We start from the raw sequence: 23,456 nt of genomic DNA on the forward strand, positions 1-23,456 counted from the left end.
GACTCTATCTGCATTTGATCTAACGCCGGGTTTAGTCAGGTAAATCGATTGGTATAACCTTATGCATTTAAAGGGCAAGCATGACTGCATTAACATACTGTGTTACTTGATTAGCTACCGATCGGTACAATCCTACAGCTATATCAATTCCACAGTTAACACTCATCAAATCTAATCCCGGCTGGAAATCCCCATGCAGCCCGCTGTCATATTTCGTTGGCAGGTTGCATCTAAACTGATTTGGCAACCTTTTGTCTTCTCTAATCTGGTCAAATCAATAGAAATATTCGCCCTTGATCCGGCGTGGGGACCCCGGATCGATATGAATATTGATCAATAAGTGGTATTGGATGCGTTCGGAGGTCAGCCAGTCCTTGTAGGGTCGAGGCTAATCAGTTTAAACTTCCCACAGGCAGTAAAATGGGGGCTAAGCGAAGTTTAAGAAGTGACCTGGCCTGGAGAGAGAGTCCTTGGCTCCTTCTGTGTCATGAAAGCTCCCATAGAGAAAGAGGGAGGGCACTAGGAATAAAATAAAGGGAATTTTATTTAATATGTCAGATCGTTTATTGGATTTATGCAATGCATACATTTTTAAGGTAGTTCAATGGGCTCTTAAATGTTTTACTGAGCTTGAGAAGTAGGAAGATATTCTCAACCCATAAAGGACCGTTTAATGCAAAATCACCAAACAATGCACGCATAAATCATGAAACGAATGTTGATCAAACGTGATCAGTTATTTTTCTTGCGAGGACGGTCTCTATTTAGCACATTATATACACACAAGCCCTTTTAGAAGAATGTGACACATTTGAAGTCTTATGTGGGTAAGAGAGAACACGGTAGTTACAGTTAAATCTGACAGATTACACATGGCACTGACAAATGAGACGTGGCCATGGTGTCGACACACACAGACACACACACACACACACACACACACGCGCACACACACACACAGGCAAATTAACACAGGCCCAGTGTATTCTAACGCCAAAACCAGTTACTCCTCCTACATGTTTTTTAACAGATTTGCTGAGTTTATTCCTTACTTTTCTGTTTGACTTTTTCTTTTACTTGCTGGATCTGTGTCAACGTCCTTTTCTCCCACTCCAGGATGTATGTCCTGACGCCTGACCAAGGTCAAGGATACACAGAATTATTAGAAGAGAGGATACACATGAGAAGGATGCATGAGCCACATGACATGAATGATTCTCTGCAGTTAAAACACAAAGACCTTATAAAATAAGAAGAAGAAAGAAAAAGGAGGGAGAGTCACAGGACACAGATAGAGAGATATGAGGGGGGGGGGAGGAAAACAAGAACATGGTGAGTCGTGGCGGAGTCGGGGCAATAGATGACCTTTTCAGAGAAAGCCCCTTACGCAGTCTTGGGCCAAGGTACACTTTTATTTATAGAAGGTATTTATAGAAGCGATTTTCCCGAGGTTATCCTGAGCAAAATGCCAGTTCTCATTACCAGCCGGGTCCTGCATGTGCTTCATTTTACGGCTGGATGAGCACAGGCAGCGGGGGACCCAGCATGCAGCCCAGGGTCACCTATTAAATCCTCATGTCCAAGAGAGCACCGTCATGCACTTCTTGTTCTACACTGGGTGGGGCTACGGAGCAGCAAGAATAGAGTGAGTAAGGGGGTGGCCAGGTGTGTCTACATGTGTGTGTGTGTGCTTGCCATTGTGTGGAAAGTGATTTATTAAGGGAGTGCCATTAGTGCTGGAGTTTGCCATTTTACGTCCCTCCTGTTGTTTCAGGATGCGATGATTACATTTTGAAATTTTAAGTCTCTTTCCACTTACTGAAACAAAATACTACAACTAAATGTAACATTTTTGTACCTAGACTTCTTCAGTGGACAAAATGCATCAATTCTGTTTAAAAAAAAAAAACATGGGAGTGGAAATTCTTGGTTTTGTCTGATTCACTTGAATTAGTGTTTCTGTGTGTCTGCATGAGAGTGCATGAGTGTGTCTGTGTGAATGAGTGTGTCTCTCATCAGACTAGCTATAAGTCACCCTGGTGAAGCACCTCAGGCCCTTCTGGCAGGGCCCTAGAGCCCCAGCATGGGGTCATCACAGCCCAGGGACATACAGACAGTGTGGAATGTCAAAGACATAACCAGACATGTACAGGTTCCAGGAAAAGAAAAGAAAAAACTCCTCCACTAATGATTGCAAAGAAGGAATGCTAAACTATATCTGCTGCTAACATACACTGCAAACCTTGCTAAAATAAAAGATGTTGCGATATAATGAATGTGACTACGTTGATTACCATTATGGATGGTTCTGCCAACAAAACAAACCTCATGTATTTCTCAACACGCTCTTTCGTCTAGACTGAAACCAGAAAAATGGATGATGAGGTAAAAAATTCAACACACCTGCACATTCTTCTACTCATCTGTCTCTGAACAGCAGCAGAGGAGCTGGGAAGGTACAGACCGGACAGATGCACTACGGTACAGGGACAATGGAAACCTCGGGGAATTGCACCCTATTCACACAGCGCAGCAATATTCCTATTTGTCCCTCATCAAAAGAATCTTCTGTTCCCACTTTTTAGTCTTGAGGGAGTCCAAGGGTTTAATGCTACCTGAAGAAGTGGAAGAATAATGAAAATTGCTCCCAAATTCAGACAGAAAAATGACCTGCTTACCATAATGGCTATTCCTCAAGATGTACTTGCTGCATATGCAACAACAGTCTTCACTGTATAACACGGCACTTGGACTGGCCTACAAGCTACTAAAGACATTTCTCTTTTTAAGTAGCATCTCGACAATAAATATGATACTTTGTCACTTCATTGAAAAACACTGGGCTTTCTATTGATTGTACTTTACTGTGGTTTCTTATTCTCCAACAGGGTTTTCATGGTATTCTTCCCTACTCTCCCCCTCCTCCTGTTCCTACTGTAGATATGCTGCTTGTTTGGTGCAAGGTTGTGAGGCTGTCAGGTGAGACACCATTAGGCCGGGTCCTGACAGGCTGCAGTAATGACGGTCAATGTAGAGGAGAGGGCAAACATTTTTGCACAGAAGCACACACACACACACACACACACACACGCACACACACACACACACACACACACACACACACACACACACACACACACACACACACACACACACACACACACACTTGTGCAACTGCTACAGAGGCTTGACAGACAAGGGTCCAGTTAGTTTCAGGCCTCTGTCTTTCTGCAGCGATGCTAACTCCTCTGGTCATTTTACCCGTGTGTGTGTGTGTGTGTGTGTGTGTGTGTGTGTGTGTGTGTGTGTGTGTGTGTGTGTGTGTGTGTGTGTGTGTGTGTGTGGGAGTGTATGTGTGTGCGTATGATTGGGGTGGGATGGTAGAGAGAGAGAGAGAGAGGGCCTGCAGCCGACATATTTTTCAAAGCTTTATACAGATTACAGTAGAAGATGTCTAATCTGTCGGTTGCCATTTCCTCCCACTGAGGAAGAAATTTGCCTGGATCAAAAATATGTATGTGGGGGGAGATTCTACCACACGTTTGACATAATCTTTATCGTACTTCTTGGCCTCATCATCTCACCAGCAGGACTAGATTGGTGCTTGTCAGAGCTTGGCTGTTTCTCTGTATCCCTGTAACAACCCCCCAATGTCTGATTGGCTTATAGGCTCTACTATAGGGCTGTAATTCTTTCCATCCCACAAGGCTCTGTAACACTTAGCATGAATGCAGCGATTCCAGAGGAAAGATAGTTGATGCAAAATTTGACATCGCTGAGTTTTGTTCCTTAGAGGCAATTTTAGCAATCCAACATTTATGTGAATATAAAAGAGGGAAATTACAAACTAAGAAAAACTAGAAGAAAGACTTATCTGGCGCAATCTCTACTTTACTTTGAACATAGTTCTGATTATATTTGTAAACCTTACTAACTGCCAGGTGGATCTGTTGTGTAGCAACCAGAGCTAGCTGACAAAGCTAGCTTATATATGACCTGTAAGATATAAAAGTAATATGAAAGATGGTGAACATATCTGAACTGAGCTCCCTCTAAACTGCATATAGCCTACAAATAAAACCAGAAACCTACATTTACAAAAGTTTCATACATTGCAAGGCCTCTTAAAACTGATATGTTATGTTACAGCTTTGCGACGCTACAATGACTTCCTGTTTACGTAGTTGATTGCTTTTGATTCGACGCCACTATGTTTTTGTACAAATGATTTACACACTGCGAAAGTATTTACAAACTAAGACGTTTCTTAAGATTTATTGATGCGACCAAATTGAATGAATCACTAGTTTTAGCTAGTTATAAATCTATAAAATAAACAACTCACAACATAACACACAAACTTTAAAAGCAACCCAATCTCAAATTATTTACCATTTCTGAATAAAACAGAAATAGTCTTTCGTAAACCAAAATTCCTCCACACGTGCAATTCATTACCAACTTTTACTATTCAGTTAATCTATCCATCAAAGGTGCCAAAAGATGGAGCTTATTTTCCTTTTCTTTCTTGGAGTGGTAAAAAGGACAAGGAAAAAAAAAATTGCTTTACAGTGGAAATTTAATCAAAGACACATGGTCTGAGAATCTGCAACGCATTGGCAAAGCATGACATCTTAATTCCAGTGATCCACCTCCATGAGTCTCCTTAAATTAGTTAAAATCTCATCAGCCATCAACATCACACACAGTTTCGACCATCGAGTGCAGGCCCTAAAGGTGAGACCGCACGCCTTCCCGCCTGTGCACCCTGCTACCTTTCCAAAGCCACATAATTCCCGGCGTTCCGGTGTTTGGAAGTAAGGGAGCAAGGTCTGTCCCCCAGGGCTGTTTGCCTGCCTGTCTGACATCATAGACTGCGGCATCTTCTGATCCGCCGGCACAGAGAGACGATCTGACAGGCTTAATTTACAATGTCAGGCCTTTCAAAACCATTTCCCCCTCATGCTGACAGCAATCCTGCATTTATAAATTAGCAGAAACATTAACCTTTAGACTGATTATAACGTGTTCTGAGGGAGGCAAATTAACTTCCATTTGTTAATGTCAAATTTTGGGTTGAAATGGTACCAAAGAAAATGAAGTAAGTAGATTGAGAAGATAATGTGATGTATCGTGTGTCCTAAAAATGAAATGTTTTGTCAGCTCTTGATGATGAATATGATATTGTTTTTGAGGTAATGTGAGGCGCTATGCACAGCAGGTGAAGCTGGGTAATTGCAGTCGCGCTCTCATCACGTGCAGAACAAAGGTCTTATTGTCTGAAAACATGATAATATGTATTGTCTTCTTTTCCATTTCACAAGATGTGACCTTAAAAACGGCATACTGAAAACACAGAAAATGTGAAATACACAGATAACGTTTAAAAAAAACACAATTAAAAGAGAACTCACAATATTGCAGATTTCTTTTATTACATGGGAACAATGCCAAATGAGATAAATAAATTAAAATGCAGCATTGCTGTTCAGTTACATCAGTGCGATTGCTAACTTGTGCCTATCAAACCCAGAAAAGTCTTCACACATTGGCATGTAACAGCTTGTCATGAGGAACTGTTGCAGTAATATTTGTGGCTATTACCCTAATTAGAGGAAAGCACACAGATGGTGTTGTTTCACAAACTCACAGGCTGAGAATCAAAATGTCATCACTGCCAAAATTAGTGATGGTCTGAGAAAATAACCGAAAAAAACGGCATCACTCTTTTTCACAGCCTAGTTTTCATTTTCAAAACTTCTTTCTTCTCTCCAAGTGAAACTGACATTAAATGGCCTTTCTTCATTGATGAAAAAACAGGGTCTTTAGTGGTGAAACAATGGTACTTGGGCACCATATGCTGCATTTAAATGCTGTAAGACAGCTGTGAAGCCTGAGTGTTCCTGGATGTGGGCCAGCTCCCAGAAGAAGCCTTCCACTGGTTGGAAAATGTTTCCAGTGAGAGCAGGAAGAAGCCACTTTTCATGGAGCAACTTCCAGATGCAGGACGCAGAGGATGAGAAGAGTGCATCTGTGTGTTTGAGTGTGTGTGTGTGTGTGTGTGTGTGTGTGTGTTTTTCCACGTGTATTTCATTATTGTACCACATTTGTAGTCAAGCGGAATCTATGTCGATATCTCTAATAAAGTAAGTAGAAAGGAGAGGTTTTCTACAGGTGGACATTATAATTGGTCTACTTTTAGATGCCATCCTTAACCTCTTCAAAGCTCTAATGCTGCTCTACTTTTATCAGTGCATAATGTTTTACTTCGTTTCAAGAAAGGTGCATTTTTAGCTTACGAGCAAAAGGAAAAGCATATCTTGTATTTTTATTCAGCCACACAGCAGGTGAAAGGTAGATATGCAGCTGCACTGTTTCTGACTCTGACTTTATTACTTACCCCCATAGAAACTGTCTGTCAATCAAATCATGCTCCTTCACAGACTAGCCCAAGGGGTAGAGAGCTGGAGCACCTTCTCAACAATGTTACATTGTTCACTACATATAGCATATCCACCACAGAGAGGCAGAGGATTCAATAAGGAGACCATAAGGTAAGATGATCCCCTTTGTTGAAAAGAATGCTGAGGATTTTATATTGCTGAGGTGAGCTTTTATGTGACGCTCGAACATGGTTATGACGAGGTGAGAAGTTTCCAATAACTGTGTTTTGCCTTCAGCGGGGATTAAACTGAATCTATGCCCAATGCTGGAATCTCGGATTACAAATCTGGATCCTGCCAAAGGGGGGTTTAACTCATCTTTGTCATTCCAGAGTAATCTCCTCACACTAGAGCTGTTTTGCAGTGATTTTGTGTCTTAAACATAAATATGAGATTTCTTTGCAAATGCGCTGCAGAGACTTGCTCGATGTTGCGAAAGAGTAGCTGGGTGTATGCGAGATCCTACCCAATGCCGATAATTCCCCTTATCCTGTTTGGAAAGGATTTGTTTACGTTTGTTAGACAACAAAAGCGAGGGATGAGGCGCTGCTACCACCTATGAACAGAAGGCCTAAGGTCTGATAGCTGCTGCAGGTAGACAGAGACTGAGAGACAGAAGGAGAAGAAAATGTGCAAAAGAAAGAGAATGAGATATTTTCAAGGGGAAGCAGGTTGGCATCAGATTCACTCCTCAGCGCTTTAATAAAACGTGCTCAGTTAGCCCCTACTCATTACTATACTATGAGTATTGACTTTGGCCTAGAGTCATGACCAGATAAAATGGTGTAAGGGCTTGTCCTAAGTGATTACTCCGAATTACAAATCTGTCTGCATGTAACCCAATACAGCCTGTCTGCTGTGCACAAAGAACACTTCCACTCACATAAACACAATTTGAACACACTAACCATAGATGGATATTTTTAAGCATGCACGGGCATGAGTGCCTCACGTACACCTTGTGACACTGGAATGAATACATATTGTACGCAAACAAGTGCACAGGAAGCCAAGGAGACCGGGGGTCTATTCATCAGCTAATGATGGCAAAAAACACATGAACCCCCCCCCAACACACACTTACATACTATACACACACACACGCACACACTCCTACTCTCTCTCTCTCTGCTATCGCAGAGTCACACTCAGTCACCCAGTGTTGGTATAGTGTCTGGTCCTGACAGCTGAGTTTTAATTGGCCAGGGTGGTGCAGCATGGGCCGCTGTCATGCGGCTGGCAGTTTGAGGGGTTGTGGGACAGGCCCCTCCGTGGGGGCTGTCAAACGGCCCACGGTCTCCACAGGAACCCCCACCGTGGGTGTCCCGCCTCATTTAGGAGTGCACAGACAAAGCGCCAATTAAGAAGGACTTTAAACAATCAAACAGAGTTCCTCAGGGCCCACAGACACTCCACAGGGCACTAAGAAAGACAGACAGACACACACACACACACATATATTTATGCCTGATAGTACACATGCATACAAAGATAGAAAGGTAAAAATAGACTGATCATGACTTGATCTGAAGACATAATTAATGCTTGTTCACAGGAGTGCATGGGTGAACTTGTGTGCAGGCATCCCTCTGAATTAAAGTGGAAATTAAATGTGACTGACAACAACACAACACAACACTGAATCAATACGAAAATGCTCAGAATATAAAGCAGAAGTCCCGTATTACAGCAGTTATTTTTCGGCTGAAGCTCTTTTGGATTCTTTCTTTCTTTATATAAAGTCTTACATTTTCCACTTCTGGGGAAAAACTGCAAACTATTACTGCAGCCGTAACTTAAAAAAGGATCAGAAAGGAAACTTGCTGCAATCACAAAAGGACAAACTCTTACATCCGCCTGTGTTTGTCTGCCTCCAGTCCCACGGAAGGAAGCGCCACTGACTGATATTCCCCGCTAAACTGATGAACCTTGCATTTTAAGAGCAAAGCAAGAGTCTTTAATGTATATCTCTGTCACTCCCCTCCTTTTGCCCCATCTTCTACTATGAGCTTCCATATGCCACTTCCATATGGCCCTGCACCCGCTCCTGACAAGCCCATGGCTAAGGCCCATCCATCATTCTAGGGAGTGCACTCACTTGTTATCAGCTCAGGCTGGCGCTGGGGAGTAGGGAACACAGACGAGAACAGGGCTGGGAATAACAGAAATTCAGGAACCTTGCCGGCGTCCCTCCCAGAACTATTTTGTCTCAGAACAGAGCATCATTTGGCTGTTGGATATTTTATTTAGAATTTTTTTTTTTTTTTTTCTTTGGTGATTTGAATGACAGATTTCAGAATCTGAGGATGAAGATGTGGCTCTCCCACTGCTGCCTTCTCCAGCCTCAATGATGAGGGAGAATGGGACCATAATGCAAGTTGTCCTGGAGGGGGAGATACAGGCATGCAATCGAGCTGGAGCACTAAGCAACACTACACCACACTATGGTGGAGAAAAGAGCACAGACATGATCTACACCTCAGAAGAATAAAGACGGTTCACGTTTACGCTTGCATAAGGAAATAATAATAATAATAACAATAATAATAATACATTATGAATATGTCCATTCAAACACCTGGTAAAGTATCTGTTTACCGTATGTACGAAAGGATTCATTAGAAAGCCAAATGAACATGAACAAGCAAGAAATATTGCACAGAACCAAAAGAATCTGGAGAAAAATATATCATCTCTTTCATACAGTAGAGAAATAAACACCGTCCTCAAGACCAGATGCTGCCTGAATTCACGATGTTTATCAATGTTAGTGTAAACATGGAACACAGACAGTTTACATTTCTATTAGAGAGCATGTTCTGTGCTCTCTCAGTATTAGAAGAAAAATATATTTTCAAGTACAAGTGGTTGGAAATGGACGACGGCTGCTTGTATTATGTTTCAATTATAAAAACATTTCTATAAAAGTCATAACAAGAGTGGGATATTTCTTTTTAAAGCGGAGTCAACACACAGCATAATTCTATATCTTTACATGCCTGAGCAGTATTTCCTTTCACGAGTCAAGTAGGGCTATCAGTCTGCTCAATGCGTATGTTTGAACGGAGTGAAATCAATTCAGAAAAGATGATAAACAAAATACACCTCCAGCCTCGGTGGCCGCAGGTGTAATGACATTCAAACACCGATAGAAATCAGTAAACACTCAGGAGCGTAAAAATGAAAAGCAGCTCTGAATAGACACTGGAAGATGTGGATTGTATTTGTTATCCACTAGTGTAAAGAAGCCACCTTGAAACAAGGGAAAAGGTGGGGAAGGCGATGCGTCTGGAGATAAGAAAGGAAAGGACGAAGTGGAAGTGGAGGCATTGTGGCCATTTTGTGATATCACTGGTGCCAGACATTCTATCTGGAGGGACATGTAGCCACCATGTGCTTGTATGCCACAGTGGTCACACTAGTAGTCGGCTGGGGAGCAGAGGATGAGTAATTTTAAACCCCATTAACAATCACCATATTTATTTATGAGGCTGGGGCTGACTTGGTATGTATTGTTGCCCACACTTCCTTACTTACAATGAGTCCAGAGGACAGATGATCCTTGTCTGAGGCTTTCTGGGAGGAAGAGAAGCCTCACTTCCTTGTAGACACTCTGATAACATGAATTATTGAGAGGGTGTAAGGAAAAAAAAGGAAGCAACTTAAATGTAATGTGTGGCCTTGTTATTGGCTCCCACCTTTTGTAACCTTTCAGCTTTAATTAACAGTGTGGGATAAAGCGGGGGCTGGGGTGGAGGGTGGAGGGTGGAGGTTGGCGCCCATATGTAGATATGTGGCAATAGCAGTGTTAGTGATGCAAAAAGTGTGCGTGTCTATGCGAGTGTCCATGAGGTGTCATTTTTGTGCCCTTGTCCTCATGGGAAAACAGCTGTCAATAAGCACACATGGGGACATTTTCTCCAAATGTGCTGCGTTTCCCCATCCCTGCCTATTATTACTAATACAGTCAACAAGATTGTGCATTAACTCACATCTTTATGACAGGCAAAGGATGTTTCTGATCCAAAGCACTTTGAATTCAAATTCCTCTGCACCACACTTTGCATCGGACAAATCTAAAAACCACAGCACAGCTGCACGTTCATCCTGCTTATGCTATTAAGGGCAAATACTCTCCCTGATCAAACACTCTGTGTCTGATTCTGCCCATGTGTCTTCAACAACAAGTGCTGCCAATATGGCCGCCTCTTTTCACGCTCTCTGGGCGGGATGCTGCGCCCCGATGACTTCAAAGACCCTGGCACGGCGCACACAACTGACGGACAGGCGAGGAGGATGCCCGATGTAAATAAACACTCAAACATTTTATCATCAAAGAGGTTGAGCCATTGTTGTGGTCAGTGTTGTCTCACATGTGTCATGTTGGATGATGTGGCAGGGAGTGTGTTGGCTGTTTTGATGTACGGTGGTGCTTCTCATGACCTGTTAAAGGGTTGTGGGGAAGGAGGCGTGTGTTCAACCACAATGCTGAATCTCTATCGATCAAAGTCAAGTGTCAAAACAGACAATTGGGTAATATGGTATCAGAGGAGTTTTCTTTTTAAGGTAATGGAGAAGGGCATCAGAGGGATTTTAAAGATCTTCTGGCTTTGCTCTTGGACACAAAGATACACATTGCACAAACTATTTCTTCTTATTTACAGAAGATGGTCAGCTATGAAACGCAGAGTTTTTAACTGGATTATAAAGTATTAAAAATACCAGATAAAACTTGTATCTTGACTGATAAGACAAAGACCAAATTCATATTTCTGCATTCAACCTCTGAAAACAAGGTTTATGTTTCATGCTTTAGGTCTCCAGGCTGTCATTCAAAGGGTTTGTTTTGTAAGCATTTTTTCTTATGCCCTCTTCCACTTTTCTTTGTGTGCCACTGGCGACCATCATATTAAAACAGCTTTGTTTATGTTTTCTCCCCCCGAAACTGCCTCTTCTCCCTTTTGCCCAGTTTCTTCAAAAGATGCGTCATCTTTTTACATGATAGGTCTGGACCTGCAGGAAAGCCCTCCCCTGTCCAGCTGTTTTGTTCTGAGGGTAAAGTCTGGGGAGAGTGATGGGGGGTCAAAATGGGGGAAAGGGGGAGGAGAAAAAGGGGGAGTCGTGAGAGGCGCTCGAAGGGGGAAAATGAGGGCTTCTTCTCATCCTTTGCTCCGACCATGTTAACCATAAAGATGTGTGTGTTCGCATGGGAGAGAGACACAGAGAGTGAGAAAGAGAATTTATTTCCACCCAGTCCTCACAGCAAAGGCATTTCCATAGCAGGTGGTCTGGCTCAGCCGCCATCTGGAGGCCTTGATGGCCAGATAACCTTCGCTATTTACAAACCCCAAACTTTGTTTAGACAAACCCTCTAAAAGCCATGTGATGGCCAAAAAAAACTTCAGGCTCACTTTTGTTTTTAACCAGCGAGACCTGGGAAAAGGGGAAAAGTCACGCTGAATTTCCCCAAAACCACAAAGAGAATACTTCTGTTGGGATTACATAAATAAATAGTGAATTAGAATTAGATTGTGCAGTTACGTCTCAGACGTTTTGCGTACCAGAAATCAAAGTCCATAGAGTGGAAATTCATGGGGCTGCATATAAAGTAGTTTCCTATTATATCCCTCCCAAAAAGTATAAATAATCATTTCATTTACATGGCGGGAATGTGTAAGTCCTGCAGTTTTGTGGTATGGGAAAGTGATTTGACAGAAACATGGAATGTCTTAAAGAATTTAGCAACGCAAAAAAATAGTCGACATTATGTCATTTTCCAGATGTTTTTCTTAATTCAAAATGACCCTCTGTTTTATTTGCCTTTGTTGTGTTTCTAAAATAATCTTGCATGAATACAATTAATCATTCTAAACGAATATATTTCACATTTTCAGTTCAACTCTAGAACACCCTAAGTATCATCCCTTTTCTTAAGGCTACAGCAGGTGAGAAGCTGGTTCAGGAGTTTTGTTGAAAACTAGGTCATTTACATTGGAGATACACCTGAGTTCAACACTCTTTGAATGTTGTTTGAACATCCTTTTCCCCATGCAGTTTCTCAGCTTCTCGGTGATTGGGAGTGTAATACAGGCCGACTGCATTAAAGCCATTTCCGCTAAGTGAAATATGTGTCCCGTCAGTGCGGCTCATTCATTATTTATCCGTTTGCTCACATCTGAAACAAACCTGAAAAAAAACAAAGCTGTTTATGGCTCTATGGGTTGGAGGAGCACTCGCTGATGTCATCCAGGGGATGTGCTGCACGTTGATTTATTCTGAATGTTATTAACCTTTCCCTCCCCGGAAGGCTCCACTCACCTCAGAGTGAGAGCGAAAGGTAGGGGGTGTATGATTGAAAAGGGAAAAGTGTATCATGGATTGGGTTGCTTCACGTTTGTTCGAGTCAATCTGGGCAAACCCTCTTCCCCCAAGTTCAAAGCACATAGCATGTGGTTTTTCACTGTCCTGTGAGTAATTATGAATGGTAAAATAAAGTCACTATGATATTGCCATAACTGAGCAAGCTCGCTGTCGATGATTTCCAGATGTCCCTTGCGAACTAATGCATTTGCTACAGCAATAAAAATACTTTCGATTATATTTTCATTTCAAGAATATCTGGAGCTATCATTGCAACTGGAACAAAAGGACATGAAAAGGCAAAGGAAGATCACAGGGAGATGATGAGAGGGTGGGATTCTAAGAAAATGGCATTATTGATAGAATTTTACTATGGGGGTGAAAGAAAGGGAAAGATCAAGAGAGGAGATGGACTACAGCTCTCAGTATGCAAGTAGCACAGAATTTATTGTCTCGTTGCAGGAGCGAGCAAGGAAATTAAGTGATAAGAAAATCAATGGCATACTCCTGGATCCATATAAATGTTGCTAATGTTTAAAATTCCCACTAAATGCGCAGAGAATGCAGAATGGGGGAACATAGGAGGATGAAGTAAAAGGTTGCAAGAGAGGACGTGGGTGGGGGGGGGGGGGGGTCGAGGGGCGTGGAAGAGAGGGTCATCAATCACGTCTGGGTGACACACAATGAAATCTGACCGCAGCCCAAGATGTTTTAATACGGCATCCATTAGAGCCCTCAAATAAATTGCAATTTGGAAAACAGAACATAATACCAGCCAAGTTTTCCTCATCCATCTTGCAGTGTGTCATGTAATGTAATTGCGTTGTTAATTTATCCAAGAATTTCCTTGGTACACCATTTCATCCGCATTGGTTAATTTCCCTGTAGAGTATATTTTCTCCCTTTCCCTCAGTCAGCCCTCCCCTCCTCTAGCTGTATAGCTAGCGGGGGCAGAGTAATGTTTCTGCTTAGCATGGCATTAGTCGAAGGGCTAATCAAAGCACTGAAGTCTGTGACACTTTATCAATGCCTGGCTGTGTTGGCTGTGCACTGGCCGACCTCGCTGTAGTGCAGATCCAATCAGGCCTCCACTGCCTGTCATTATGTCCCTGCGACAGCAGGATCACTCAAAAATGCCTGTGGATTACATCAATATTATTGACAGAGTTTGGGGGCATTTGAAGCTGGGCAGCAGCACCAAATACATAGCAGAGGACTGACTCTTTCTGTGTTTGGTCCGAGGCATTACAGCAAGCCTGGGAGAAGACGAGAATAGAAGAGATGTATGGGCACGACCAGGGTAAATGTAAAAAACAATACACTGCCTAAAAACAGAGGAATAAAACAGAGTGGGGGTGTGGGGTTTACTTTGATGCATAAAAAAAGTAAACTTTGCTGTCAGCGATAATGGGCTAAGGACCTGTAATGCACCAATAACACCCTCGAAATGTTCTTCATTCCTAAAATAGCTAAGTCAGGTCGGGGGATTGGCACGTTTTGACATCCTTCTACAGACGCATGGCGTGATATCCACAGGTGTTGATCCCAGTCGTGGTTAGAGGAATACCACTGAGTGCATAGAGGGGGACTAATACGGGCTCCTGTTGGAGAAGTTTCTCCTGGTATCTTGCAAAGACCAGGAGTGTTTTCTTACCTCCTGTCACCTGACTGAGGATCTTGAAGAGGGGGCTCAACAGTGAGGGCAGGAATGGCCCTGCGGGGGAAACGGACAAGGTGAATGGGATACTTTTGTCTCTCCCGGCGCAGTCCCGAACGTGTCTTCTCTCCCATCAGACCCATGAGCGTAGACAGAGAGTGAGGAAGAGAGCAAGGAGCCTGACATGATCAAAGGATGACAGGAGAGCTAGAGGAGGAGAGTCGACCAAAACAAAGGTTCATTCTAAAGTTCCCTTGTGCAGGGTTCCTTACCGGCTGACAGAGAGGGAGAGACATGGACTCCACCCCTCAGCCAGCGCTCATTTCTGCCAGTGGACACATCACAGGCAACGAATGAGCTCCTGTTATTTGATTCATCTGTATAGTTTACATACAAAGAATATTCACTGATAGAAATGTAGGTTAATTTAGTCTTGCTTTCTGAAAGAATATCAGTTATTTTAATTGAGTAAAAGTAGAATAGAATATATTGCTGACTGATTCTGATACCTGTTGACAAACTCTGGTTTGAACCCTTACCAAGTTAACATTTGATTGCTTTCAACTGCTCTGCTTTTAAGTCCTGCTTGTGAGTCCACATCTCAATGTTCAGAACCATTACATTAGGAGTCGATAAAGACCAAAACAGAGCTAAAAGGCAGAATATTTCACTTTTATGCATGACTCCAAATTAAGGCTACTGTTGCTCTGTGTCTGTTGAATGTACAAATAGACAAGTGGTTTCTAAAAGGTTCTCCATATTTACTTAATTTAATAATATGTCAATGTCGTATTCACAGCTTGATTTTGCTGCCCCCAAGTGGCCAGAAAATCAGTCATTGTATGGAAAAGTAAAAATATGCAGAACAGCCATTTTCAGAGTGTCTTATTATTATATATTTATTATAAATTATATATAAATTATTCTTATTATTTGCATGAACGTGTAAGCAGCATGTTAATGCTGGAGCAGGTCAAGGTGGGGTCTAATCAATAAAAATGCATGATCTTTGATTTGATGTACGCTGTGCAGACTTTTAAAGCCCCCTGAGGCACATTTGTGATATTGGGCTGTATACTTTGCAATTGTTGGTCAAAAGTTTAATGTGGAGTCTTAACATGCAAAGAGACAAATACTACTGCTGTTAAATACATGTAGTGGATTAAAAAGTACATTTGCCCCTGAAATGTTGTGGAGCAGAAGTATAAAGTAGCATAAAATGGGAATACTCAAGTAAAGTACTACCTCAAAACTTCAGTAAATTGAGTGTTTTATTTCCCGCTACTGGAAGACGCTAACTGCTTTATTTGGTCATTCTGCTGATGACCATTTAGCTTAAAATTAGAGTTCAGTTTTAGAACTCACCACTGTGAGTTGCAATGAGTCCCGCTGAGCTGTCTTCTCTGCGTTCTACAAATCTATCATTAAAACTTTGGCGGTTTACAGAGAGGAAGTCTCACTACTTCCAGATAAATCAGTGAAATAAAGAGAAAACCTTTCATGCATGTCCAAAAGGCAACGGCCCTCCAACCTCACAAACCTCAAAGCCAAGGCTGCAGAAAGACATATTTATTTTCATGGTTTTGAGAGGTATAATCTGATGTCATTATGTGGATTTGGCTGAACTGAACGTCTACATCTGAGCGTGGTGGCAATAGTTTTGAAATCAGCACGAGAAAAAGAGACTCTTATTTAAAGGCCTATGCATGTGTGAGGATCTGTAATGTTTTAGTGATAATCATATATTTCAACACATTTGTTAGAGGATTAGATTTCACACTTTTCAGGAGACCATTATGCTACTTCCTGAAGGATCTGAAGGAACACCAACCATCATTTACTGTTTTTGGAGGGCTGTTTAAATATGTCGTTAAATACAGTTTTTGGATTTGCTTTTCTGTTTGCCTGACTAAGATTGAACATCTTCTCTTTCTTTGGATAGACGGGTGTTTTTCTGATCGGACCTTAAAGCCCACATCGCCTACCCCCAAACCCTAAAATCCACCTCCACCCACCACACTTCCTCTCCCCTCTTCTTTGTAGTAAATGATTTCTCAGGAGGAAGAAGACAAGGAAGAGGTGCTAGCTTCTTCAAATCCCACCACCTCACATGAAGACGTAGAGGGTCCTTGAAATGCTCACTCCGTCTATTTCCTCTGTGCAGCCTGTCACGGCCAATGCGGCTGAAGACGACAGGAAGGGCAAACAAGCACTTGTACGTCCGTCACCGTTCTGACAGGTGAAATAAAAGGTTGACAGGACTGAAATCTAGCTTGGCCCCCAGACATGGCCTCCTCAGCTCTTAGTCCAGACTAGGGAAAGGTGAGAAATAAATTAGTACTTTACCTGTCAACAACACAGGCACTCCTAGCTATCGACCCACTTGGTGTGTTCGCAGAGTGCAACTCAAACGAAGTTACCCACAGTATAAAAGTTGGCAATGCAAGAAAAAGATTTGAAATGATGGAAGTTTGATCCCCCATACCTACAGCCTAAAGTTGGACTGGTGTTTCAGTAATGATCAAAAGAGTGTTCCTGGTAACTGAAAGCATTAAGTGCACAGTGGAGCTATTCAAACAGCACACTACCATTTAAACCAAAGACTTTTCATTTAGTGCCCTTATCCAGAGGAAAATCTCCCAGCTTCAGGTGTATCACGTATCAACCAGTCTCTGGAATTAGCAAAGGAATTTGCCTAATTGAATTTGCAATCAACTTGGGTTTCAGCCCTGCTTCCATTTGTGCTCTTTGTACTACTATTAAAGAAATAAATGTGTCCATGTTCATCTTAAAATTATACTTTATGGCCGGAGTCTTAATTGGTATAAACTTAAGACCACACAAAAAGGAAAATATTCTCTCTACACTGGTTTCAAAGGCCTCAGCCATCAACACTTTTTCATTTATAGGTGGAGTTTTTTGTAAAGCAGCATTCTTGTGTGTATTTTGTTGGCCTTTTGCAGGATGCTCTAAAAGTCTCATTTTTAACCATCAGACTTTCATGACCCCTTAAATCTTTCGGTGGGATTCTACAGGCTGGTAAAATGGTTATGACCTATTTATCTGTTTTATGGACTCCCTGGCCATTTCAGATGGGCAAAAATCAATGTCATTTTTGACTGAAATCAATCGAATTTACTGGTGGTAATTTGAACATGCAGCAGAATAAGGTTACAAGGGAATTCTGGGCTAGAAAACCACTGACGGGGAGATTTTCTAGTGCGTCAATAACAACTGTGATTGAATTTAAGATTGAATATGTAGAAAAATGGCAAGAAAGTTAAAATAACCGAATCACTAGCAATCATTAGGAAAATATATTATTTTCATTTTTTTTTTGTTTTAATTCTGCAGCTTCTGCATACTTCAAGTTCATGTGAATGAATGCATGGCTTCAAAGAAAAAGGGATACGGCATTTTTTTTTTATATGACAAGACAAAGACATCATTGATCATTTTGTTGTGAAAGCCACATCTTGGTAATCCTTCTCTTCCTCTCGCCATCGCTGCACTGTCTAATGATGCACAGATTGACACTGTGGCCCCTCCTCCTCTCATTTCCTCCACTATGCCCATCTGTGTGAAAGATCCCAGCGTACAATACTGCTTCTGCATGTTCCCTTAGATGTGCCTCCCAGCCTGGGAGAATAAGGGATTAATGAGATAGATTTATCTTTTCTGGTAATACACCCGCCATTGTTTTCTCCATGCATGTCCTAAATGCATCCCAGAGTGCCTTGGGAGAGGGCTGCATCATTGAGTCCCATAGATCAGTGGCGCAGCATTCTATTCTACATTCCCATTTCCCTTTAGAGGGAAAAGCAAGACGTGTATGCATACTCATATTATTCACTCAACATTTCAACACTTTAACAAGTATGTTATTCTGAGTTTAGAAAATGAGCATTACAAGTGTATGGTGAATTTCTAACCATCTCGGCCTTTCATGCATATAGCTCTAAAACAAAGTTACAATATTATATGCACAGTGTATTATAAATAATTTAAATACTTTTGTTTTATAGTCAATACGATAAAGCTAATAAAAGCATGCTGTGAAAGAGTACAGATGTACTTAATAGTCTCAATATGTCTTATATGCTTGGATACACAACAGTACTAAACAATTATGTGGTTTTATGTATCTAGTTGTAGTCTTATTAATGTAACATATCTTCTCCAATGGATTTCCACTTTGTTAAACCACTTAAAAAGACAAAAAAAACCCCGAAACAAAGGAATACAAAAGACAAATCCGTTATTAAATGCTCTCCTGATTACCCTACAATCCATATCAATACAAACCACGATTGTACAATTTACTGAGACGACATACATGAACTCATCAAAGAGCAATATGAAACAACCTGGAGCTACTCGTAGACATGGAGAGACAATTATAGTGTCCTTAGGAGAGTAGTTAAAAAAAGGCTAAGAGTCAATAATGACTTACATGTTCTTATTTGGTTTTGTCAATGCTTTTGCCCTCGCTGGGAAATTGTTTTGCTGCACTGCCTCAAGGATGATGTAAATTAGCCAAGATTTTACATTACTTCCATGCAGATGAATATGCGAAGGCTCCATCTTGCAAGACAATTATACCATTTGTGTAGATTGTCAGCGCAGTATCCATTTACACTTAGATCAATTGGTTATAGCAACATTTTAAAGGAATTGTTGATGGAAATAAGGATTATCTTTACAAGTATTGTTTCATAAAATGAAATTAAAATATCACACTTCTAGAAAATTGATGCTTCACTTAAATTACACAGGACATCTAAAGAAACACATAAATCCCTTTCAGGACGTATCTACAGAGCATCTGTTTGAATTGTCAGCTGCTAAAAATGAGAGGACACACACTGTAATTATCAGGGCATGAATCACACACATTATCCTCCCATTGCCATGCATTCCTGCCTGGGTGGCAAACCAGAGGAAAATACACAGTGACCCCCGGAGACTGGTGGGTGTTCTGCTAACAGGTGAAGAAGCAGCTTTCAGCACGCCAGAGATCAAGTTTCTGAAGAAACCTGGCTGAGAGCGCAAGAGCATTGATGACTGTGAGTGTTGCACGTTCAAAGTGTGAGAGTGTGTGTGCGTGTGTGTGCATGTGTGTGTTTTTCTCCAATCCTAACGGCCTACAGCAAATCAGGCTCACATCTACCCCCAAAGTCCCTGACCTCCCAGCGTGAATGGCAAGTGTTTGGGAAATTTACAGCGGGAGTGATTAGCTCATATTTAAATGCGGCTTAACAGCCAACTTCCTGAAAATTTCACAGGGGTGAAGTAGTCGTTGGTATTTAGCCATCCCAGTGGTAGCGAGTCTTCCTGAGTGAGTGCCTAAGAGCTTCCGTAATTACCGATTTAGAAATTCTTTCGGGCCTGTTTGAGACTTCAAGGTGAAAAGAACGAGACCATATCCGAGTATGTGCACTGTGTGCTTCTAAAGCATGGCATTTCACTTGACATCTCTTCAAACTTCAGCAAGCTCTCCACCATTCCAGCAGGCCAGATGTGCAGCGGTCTGACAATCATGTGGACGTATACTTCTGATTCTTTTTCACTCTCTTGAGAGACACGTTAGTTTTCTTGCGTTTGAAGGTGAAGAGAGAAGACGAGGCTAAACCTGCAGCACCAGCAGCTTCCAGAGAAGCAAATGAGTGATCGTTCCGCTGGAAGACTTTAGCCCCGGTGTCATAGTAATGTGCGTGGCTGTCTTAACTTGAAATGGCGAAGCAACTGAAGAGGGTTTCCTCCCCTGAATCCCTCGCTCCTCTCCACACATGCACAGCCATCAGCAGGTTAATTAACTGTGAAAGCTGCTCACTTGAAACCTTAAATCACTCATTCAGCGTTCTGTCACGAGCCGCCAGCTTAACCACGCTGACGAGGGTTCCGCCTTGTTTACCCAACACAGGAGACAGCGGCATGGAGGTAGGGATTTAGGTGGTGTGAGGAGGTGCCACGCGGGGGGCATCAAATTTGGACCGTGAGGATGGAAGTAAAATGACAGTGAGTAATCTAAAATCACATAAAGAAACATACCCCTGGGAGTCACTATAAATGTGTGGCTGCTCTTTCTACTATCTCTGTGATTGCAGACTGACATTCTTTGTGCTCTGTGAAACGTAATCTGCAGATTCAGACTGTTTGAATAATAACAGGTGGATTGGATATGAGAGTCTTGGGTAATTTGGAGGTGAACCAATCCCACCCACTCCACCGACACCCTCCCTCAGCACATGCACACCAAAACATCTCTTTCTTTGTCCAACATAAATTCTATATTAGCAGATGTGTAAAGGCTGCATTGATTCCTTCTTATCTTCCAGGTCATCCTTTCTGCTACGGGGCAAGACGGCGAGGAATTCCCAGCATTCCACAGTGAAGGTGGCACAGACTTCCTCCCTCAAGCCGAGTTACTTCACAACCTTCAGGGCTCGTATTATTTGCGCCACTACAGTTCATCTATAATATCCAAATGTGTTTGCTTCGGGAGGCCTGTGATGTTTTCCCGTTTTCCTTCATTGGACAAAAGGCTGAGCCAGGATAGGCCTCCCTTTAAGAGCAATACCCAACTGTGCTCATGTCTGCTCATTCTCCTTTTAACAGGTTGGACATCTCAGAGGCGCGGGTTCATTTTGTTCTCACTGCAGGGGTATTGACCAGTAATGGCACCCGAGGGAAGACAGGACTAATATGTAAGAGCTTTCAACAACAGCAAATATCTGTTACACTTATGTTGTGAAATAATCCATTCATTAAAGAAGGATGAGATGAAAACAGGGTTACATTTTGAAATGTGTCTTGAACATGGCGTTTTCCCTTTGATTGCTAAAGTGCCAACCGTATTGACCATAAACAAAGTGGCCCACCCCCATCTGAGAATGCTCCCCCCCCCCCCCCCTCTCTCCCCCTCCCTTCACAATCCTCTGTTCTTTGAAACATTACCGGTGAATATCACATCCATAAATCACCTGCCATCCAAATAATCTCATAAACTTTTTTTTTTTACAGTGTAATTCATGCTCATCAGCATTCTTTGTTTAACATTTATGTTTATTGATAAATGAAGATAGGTTTAAATAATTCAGACCAAACATTAGCTGTGAGCAAGGAGATTAATAATTGATGGGGTGTGTGAAAGGCTGGCCCACTCTGGGAATAGATAATATTAGCTTAATGCAGGGCTGTGTGAACAGGGGAAGTGTAATGGACCCGCCGCCTTTAACTGATGATGGTTATTGTGGCCTGAAAGTTGTTACAAAAGGGGAAAAAAGCGGGTCTGAGTCGTACTGAGGGGGGGGGGGGAGATGTTCTAGTGTGGTCCTAGATTTGGCTCATAGGAGCTGACAGTGCAAATTGTGGTTTTAATAGCAGGAGGTTTACACATTCTACAGAGAGGCCCTAATGGCCAGGCCTGTGCTTAGCGTAAAGGGAGAAAAATGGCCCTGTGCTATTAAAATGAAACTTGAGAAGGTCCTTGCTCTTAGTTTGGTGTTTTCTTTTTTTCCCAGTCGAACTCTGTCTCTCCATCACTCATTTGGATCCCCTCCTGTCCATTTCCTGCTCGGGGTCTCACTTAGTTTTGCCCACACACCCTCAACACTTTGTGAGCCGATGCAATGACCCTGTGTGAGGCAGGCAGCGCCACCAGTCACTGAGACAGTCTGAGCCTGTGCAGCAGATAATATTCTGAGGATAATCTGTGCATTACATTAAATATGAATACGTGGAAAGATTGAAACCTGAATTGGAAACATTCTCTGACCATCTAAGGCCATACCCACACCCCCAGAGAGGTGCACAATACTGTACGTACAACAAAGCCATGTTATTGAGGCATCATTATTTCTTGTACACAAAAGCAGAAGGCAGCAATGTTAGATATTACCCATATGCTTATGTTAATGGCTGCTCAGTGCCTGCAGGTCAGCCTGCAACAAAAGGGCCTCATTTACTCTCCAAGGGATACTATTCTTGTTGTGCCAGGCTAGTAAAAAAAGATGCAGAGGGGTAATGTGTATCAAAGGCAGAGGAGGACCCCTTCATTCTATATTGCTATCACAGCAGCATATTAGCATCTAAACAAAGGAAGCAGAATCCCCTGCAGCGCAGCAGTGTTTCAAGTGGTCACTCACAGCCTTTATTTATTTCTCAATCCGACACATTTTATGCTGAGCAGCAGAATTCAGCACACTGCCCACCCCCCTCCCCCATTGTTGGATAGCATGTGTCTTCAGCACAAAAGTGTTGAAGTTGCTGCTTCTTCTCTTTTTCTCCTCTCCGTCTCTCTCCGCTCTCTCTCCCTCTCTTTTGTTTGACTTTATCACAGAGCTATGACAGCTGTCATCACTCCTCAGCAGGCCTCAGATCTGCATTTCAAGGTTTGCAGGTTTACCGGTTCACAAGGTTCTGCTTGGGCAGACAACACAGGCAGCGCGTCTGAACCTCCGTCTTTTGATGAGCCCCTCTCATAAACAATAGGTCACACGTACATGCACAGCACCACTAAAAACATGTAACACTTCAGGAGCATTAGTGTCAGGCAAAGTAGTAGTGAGCTATGTGTGGTACTCATTATTGATAATACACACAGGTAATAGTAGTGCTGTTTTAGTAATGCTACATAAAGTTCCTATGTCATTGATAGTTATCCACATACCCATACTTATACATATGTAATACCGTTTATTGATGATGTCACATTTTGGAAGAAATATATGGTAATAGTAGTATGTAGCCTATGTGAAGTCTTAAAGGCTTTGGGCTATGCAGAGGAATGCAAAAAGGAGAGGAAGAGAGGAGTGTCTGTAACGGAGAGTGACGAGTGATGGAGAGGGTCTGTTGGTTGAAACTGCATTGTTGCAGTTGATAACTTTTAGCGTTTGATGAGTATTAGGGTGTCATTAGCACCAGTTAAAGCAATGGTTTGACTTTTTGGGAAATATGCTTAACTATGCTTACTTTGACATCCGGCGGTTAAAGGA

Source organism: Cottoperca gobio, chromosome 22 (assembly GCF_900634415.1).
Source record: "Cottoperca gobio chromosome 22, fCotGob3.1, whole genome shotgun sequence".
In the NCBI taxonomy this organism is placed as follows: domain Eukaryota; kingdom Metazoa; phylum Chordata; class Actinopteri; order Perciformes; family Bovichtidae; genus Cottoperca; species Cottoperca gobio.